The 6,663-nt window shown below is 43.2% G+C and overlaps 1 pseudogene; it reads left to right on the forward strand.

Moving 5' to 3' along the window:
• The first annotated feature begins 332 nt into the window (after positions 1-332).
• Positions 333-528, forward strand: LOC128102797 (uncharacterized; annotated as a pseudogene).
• Positions 529-6,663: the final 6,135 nt, after the last annotated feature.

A 6,663-nucleotide genomic window follows, 5' to 3' on the forward strand; every position in this document is an offset into this window, starting at 1 on the left:
TCTCTCTCCCTTTCTTTCCTTCCTTCTTTCCTCCCTCCCTCCCCTCCTCCCTTCCTTCCTTCCTTTTGTGATTTGGAACGAATGAATACTTAACATGCAATCTACTTAGAAAATGTAAAGGCTGCTCCAGAATACTGTTAAGCATACCTATTAAGCCTGAAGGACAGATCCCCAGAATTTACTGGTCTTAAGTGATATTTTTTTAAAGCTGGATTTGGAAATACTTTTTTTCATTAATATTGGAAGGTCCTTCTCTTGCTCAGAAGGTCTTAACTTTTTTTTAAAACACACATTAAACACTGCTTTTCTAGTTCCTATTAAGCTAGTTTTCCAGATTGCAGCTTGAGGGATCATTTCTGTAGCTGCTGAAAGCTGAGGAAGCTCCTCTTGCCATGTAGAGTACCAGAACCATGAGCAGACCCCCTGAGTGGGAACTTGGCTCTTGGTGCTTTATGGCAACTGCTTTTTGCCATTATTGATTGTGCTCTCCTGTTGAGAGAGTTAAAGAAAGGAGGGAGTCTGAGTGGCTTTCCATGGAGTAAAGTTTATAAAATTAAAAAGAAACCTCTCATCTTTATCCTTTGTCATAACAGTCCTTCAGAGTAATGTTTTGAGGAATTAAGAGCTTATTCTGAGGACCACTCCCTTCCCACCGGAACCTCTCCAGGGACTCTCTGCTCCATCTTTCCAGGAACTTTTCCCTCCGTCCTTTATTTTCCAAGTTATGCAGGCAATACGTGCAATGCAAATTTCATTCAGAGCATGTTGGAGGCAGAACAGGCCTGCTGCTTCTCCAGTTTGCTTCTCAAATGGATTATTTCATTTCCATGTTTACACAGTGAAACAAAACCAATCCGAAGTTCTCCCTTCCCCAGGACATGTGACTGTCCAATCCCAAGAGAAGACCACTTATATTGCATGATTCATTGCTTGACTTGGGACAGAGCACTTAATTATGGTTTAATTATCTTTGCATATGGGGAGCCCGTGGTGATGTGGCCCATTGTGGGCAGCCGCAGCATCTGGGCTTCCCTTCATTTTTTTTTTTTTTTCTTTTGAGAATGAACCTGTCGCTAGCCCTCAGGTTTGCCCAATGATAGCTTCCCAGGTCCTATCAAAAGAGAATGTCATTGCCTTTAAATTGCAAAAGCTTTTCTTGTCACCACAAAGTGGAATGGTCAGCGAGAATCAAGGCAAAACGAAATGCTGCCATCTGAGGAAGAGTGAATCACAGCTTTGAGCTGGTCCAGTCAACAGAGATGGCAACTCTCTGGTTATTGGATATCCCTGTCCCTTACTCACGATGCCATGTGCTATGTTTTTACTTGCAACTTCAAGCTCATGGTATTATCCTCTACTTTAGTTCAATTGCAGCCTCTTTGTATTTTTACTGCAGAAGTGTTTGGGATTTTAAATCTATCATTTTTCCTCATACAAAGCAAGAGTTAAGAGCTGTTTTCATAAAGAAGAAGAAACAGCAACATAAACATGGCATAGATGACTTTGACACCTGTCTGTCTTTGGTTAATAGGATAACACAAACAGTATCAGAGAGCTGAGCCGAGGGGTGAGGTGCCATTTTGTAGATCCTGAGTTGCATTGCTCTCTAGCTTTAGCTTGGTGTGCATGAAAGCACAATGGAGCCATCAGGAGAGAGTAAACTCCTTGGTGAGCATGTTCCAACTTCTTTGTCAGCTGTCGCTGGAAGCAAGATTCCCACAGCTGGAGTGAAACTTGTCACTGTAATTTCTGTTAGGAGAGTACCATAAATTGGAGGCAGGGACAAAAACTTATGAGGCCCCAAGATGGAGAGGATAATGTTTAAGACTGGTAGGCCCAGGAAGATGTTGTAAACCACAATAGAACTGCAGGCAAAATGGCTTCTTTAGCTTTGATATTCTGTACTTAAGTCCCTGGCTAAGATATCAGGTGTCCACTTGATGACGTGGGTCCTGAGGCTTGGTGCAGATAGTGAATGTTTGGAGAGCAGTTGGTGCTCATGGCTGGTGTGCTCATATACATAGTAAAAATGTTAATTCCAATTACTTTTTGCACAAGTCCATATCCAACTTGACCTGTGTTGGTTCCTATCTAGGCTTGCTCAAGTAAGAAGTAAAAATGTAGAAACCATTTCAGATGTACAGTCAGTGAGGCCAAGTTCTGTAATCTCTGTTTTCTTGATGACAATTCCCGAATCTTGAATTCCCGAAACTAGAATCTCAGTTGTAAAGAGAGCGACACCTGAAGGAGGCAAGGCTTGACTTGGTATTCCCTTTGATTTCCTCTTCATCGTGGAGGTGTTCTGGTGATAAATGCCCCCCTCCCCATATTGATAGTGCAATCACTTAAAGTGGGTAGCTTGTGTAGCTGGCACAGGATGATGTGGAACTATTTGGGTATGACATACTGTATTAGTTTGTTGTTACTATTATAAAAATAAACAAACAAACCATAAACTTAATGAATTAATCAAACCACAGATGTATTCTGTTAAGTTCTAGAAGCCAGATCTTCTAGAAGCTAGGCACTCACAGGATTGTTTTTCTGGATCTTCTAGGGAAGACTCATAGCCCTTGCCTATCCTAAGTCCAGGCTTAGGCCTGTATTCCCTGGCTCTTGGCCACTTCTTCTATCTTCAAAGCCATCAGTCTTAATACACTTACAGTTTTTTCTGACCTTCAGTCTGCCTTGACTTGCCAGTGAACCCATGCAGGTTATCTTACGATCACATCTGCAGAGTCCCTTTCACCATGCAATGTGATGGATTTAGATTCAGATATAGATATACTTGAGGGCAGGGCAGATATATTCACTCTGTTTTTCCAGGATCTTGCAAAAAGTATGACAGGAGGAAAACCAACCTCTTCCCTCCACACCACAGATCACTGGCCAACAAGTATTGTGGAAGTTTCTAGAACTGTCCAAGTTTATTCTAAAACTAAGAACAGTCTCAGTTATTTGGTTTGTGTTTCTCTAATTCATAATTTATCAACTTTACCCTCTCAGTTTCAAAATCATTCAACAAATCCAACCTTGAGAAGCCAGACTACAGCTGGGGATGTGTAGCCTGAAGTTTTCCTGTGTCCTGCAGCCACTCCATCCCAAGTAAACACACAGAGGCTTATATTAATTACAAACTGTTTGGCCTATGGCTCAGGCTTTTTATTAACTAGCTCTTAAAACTTAATTCAACCAATATCTATTAATCTATGTTTTTCCACATGGCTTTGTGGTTACCAGTCCGTTGGCATCTTATTCCTTAGGCAGCTGGATGGTGTCTTTCCTGAGTCCACATCTCTTCTCCCTGTATCTTTGCTTGGATTTCTTGCCTGGCTATAACCTGTCTTGCCATAGGCCAGAGCAGCTTCTTTATTAACCAACGGAAGCAGCACATATTCACAGCTTACAGAAAGACCATCCCACAGCAGACTATCATCTGAGGATGGTATCTGAGGATGCAGAATACAAATGTTTGGCCACTGATTTCCATTCTGTATGGATGCAGGCTTTGCTTTCAGGGCCCATGACTGGTCCACATTTTCCTCATGTTTGAAAATAAGAAACAAAATCACCCCCTTTGTTGAATTCTGTTCCCATTTCCAAGCTCTCTCTGCCTGAAGAGGCTGTAGCTACTCTCATCCTTTCTGCAGCCACTTACTGCCATCTTTACAACTCCAAGAGCCCATGTGTAACGTGGAGACTGTATTCTGGAGAAGAAAAAGAGCTGGAGTTCTTTGGACCAGCAGATCTGAGTCATGATGTGCTGTGCTGCTGAGTCGTGATGCTTTCTTCCCTGGGCTAGCTTGCCATTTCACAAAAGTGTCCCAGCTGTCTCTGCACTCTATGCTATTACCTGGTAATAGTGATGACCTGGCAGCATTACTTCAGTGAGGTTTGTGGGTTGAACATGATGGTTCTGCCACAGAAAGGATGTTCCATAAATGCTGTCTCTTAGTAGTTTCACTGACAAATCATGTCAGTATTTAATCCAGGATCTATACAGAAAAGAAATTTCCTTCAATGCCTCATTGTCCCTCCCTTCCTCTCTCCTCTCCCTCCCTCTCAACTCTCCCTCCTTCTGTCCTCTCCCTCCTTCTGTCCTCTCCTTCCCTCTGTCCTCTCCTTCCCTCTGTCCTCTCCCTCCCTCTGTCCTCTCCCTCTCTCTGTTCTCTCCCTCCCTCTCTCCTTTCCCTCCCTCTCTTCTTCCCTTCCCCTCTCCCACTTGTCTTTCTCCTTTAGTTTTTTTTTCATCATTTTAAATATAATTTGGAAATTGAAACCAACCAACCAACCAACCAACCAACCAAACAAGCAACTGTGTCTATGCTGGCTAGTTTTATGTCAACTTCATATAAGCTAGAGTCATCAGAGAGGAGGGAGCCTTGATTGAGAAAAAGGCCTCCGTAAAATCCAGCTGTAAGTCATTTTCTTAATCAGTGATTGATAGGAGAGGGCCCAGACCATTGTGGGTGGTTCTACCCCTGGGCTGGTGGTCCTGGGTTCTATAAGAGCAGGCTGAGCAAGCCATGGAGAGCAAGCAGCACCTCTCCATGGGCCTCTGCACCAGCTTCTGCCTCCAGGTTTCTGCCTTGCTTGAGTTCCTGTCCTGATTTCCTTCGGTGATGGACTACAATGTGGAAGTGTTAGCCAAATAAACCCTTCCCTCCCCAAGTTGCTTTTGTTATGGTGTTTCATGACAGCCATAGAAACCCTCAGACAGTATCTCAGCTTTGGCTTCTTTGAGCTGCCTCATAGCCACTTGACAGCATTTTGAAGGGTCCTTTTCCCTCACTTATCTTTTTGCTGCTGCTCCTCTTATGGATTGGTCTAGTCAATGCCTCCAGCTTGGAGCGAGGGGTTGGTGAACACCTGCCGTTTTAGACTTCTCTATTCCATTTCCTTCATATTTCTCCTCATATGAGGAACCACATCTTAACACTTGCTGAAAAGTAACTTGGGTGAAGATTAGTGCCTTTTGCTCTAAGGTATCTTTGCCTTTCACTGTGTACCATTGCCTCATCATCTGGAAATTTGCCTGCCCTCACTTATGAACTGAGCAAATGTGGCAGGTGGGGCACTCCTATGAGCTCCTGCACTGCTTTCATGCAGAGAAGTCATTTGAATGGTTAAAAGGACTTTGCAAATGCAATTAGGTTGCTATGGAGCTGACTCTAAGATAAGAGATTATTTTGAATTGTCATGGTGAATTCCATGATGCAATCAAGTCAGCCTTTAAATGCAGGGCTTTCTCTTCTGCCTGGAAGCAGAAGGAGAAATCTGAGAGACTGAGAGCAAGACTGACTGAGTGGCTAGAAGATGGGGGTGGGTAGGTGGGTTAAGGAATGAGGACAGCTTCTAGAAACTGAGATGGTTTCCCACCCAATGGGCAGCAAAGAACCTGGGACCTCAGCTCATGACCACAAAGGAAAGAATTTCTTCAGCAATCTGAGTTGGAGTTGGTGGATTCCCTAATGGAGCCTCCAGAAAGGAGCCCAGGGTGGCCGATAACTCAGCTGAGCCCAGTGAGAACCCTGAACTACAAGTCTATGGGATAATAAATGTGTGTGGTCTTTTTGTGGCCATTTGTAGTAACAATGAAAATGGGATACAGACACTGCTGAGGGAGGAAGGCAGACAAGTGTAAGGAATAGCTTAGCAACCTGGGACTCTACTTGGTTTGGGCTCCTAGCATCTCACCTGCATGCATAATGCATAGCATGCTTCTCTGAACAATGTACCTAAAAATGTGTTAGCAACATAGGACCTCCACCTACACGCAGCTGCAAGTACATCCCTCTCCAAACAATGGAATATGTTTCTCCTCTCATTCATATCTTCAGATGTAGACAGATTTTATTCAGCTGTGTTCCAGTTATGTCTGAGTAGGGGGCTAAACTTGGCTAGACTTGTTTTTGGTAGGTGTACCATAATGCGAACTGTGTCTTCTGAGTGAACATATAGGAAGTATTCCTTATTTACTATCTGATGCCTGTGCACAACTGGGTATGTATATGATTATTCTCAATTGCATCATAGGAAGAGACATGCACAGTGAGCAAAGGCTTACATAATATAAGCCTGTCAATCAAGAGAGATCATTTTCCATGCTTCTTCCTTTAGTGGTCAGACTTTTGAACTGCATAAAAAGCAAGCCTCAAACAATAACTGGACTCTTGGAGTAACTTCACTTATGTGGTTTGCTGTCACTCCTGACAATGTATTCATTTCTGACCTGCACGGTCACTCTTCTTTGAATAATGCTTCCTTCAACTTTGCAAGTCTGAGTGTGCTTATTTTAATTCCTTGAATGAGATGTCAAGAACATGGAAACCAATGGTAATAGGAAGACACAGGAAGTAATGGCTATCCCAGACAAGCCACCAGTGAGCCCTTGCTCACACTCACTGTTTGCCAGTTGGTTATAATTAACTGGTTCCTCTTGTCATTCCAGTTGAACTTCTTCTCCCCACAAGTTCTTGGTCGTTTATCCACATCTTTAAATCCTCCGTGTCTCTAAGTGTTGTGTAAAGGAACAATGGCGGAATGTGTTTTCACTGACCCAAGTTGTCCCCTTTGCTCTTTTCTTCACCTATTATTTCCTACATTGCAAGCTTTGGGGATGGAAATGGCCTGGGGTCCAACTTGGAAGTGTCCCAGGAATTG

The sequence above is a fragment of the Peromyscus californicus genome, unplaced genomic scaffold (assembly GCF_007827085.1).
Source record: "Peromyscus californicus insignis strain IS unplaced genomic scaffold, ASM782708v3 Scaffold_7__1_contigs__length_154581171, whole genome shotgun sequence".
In the NCBI taxonomy this organism is placed as follows: Eukaryota; Metazoa; Chordata; class Mammalia; order Rodentia; family Cricetidae; genus Peromyscus; species Peromyscus californicus.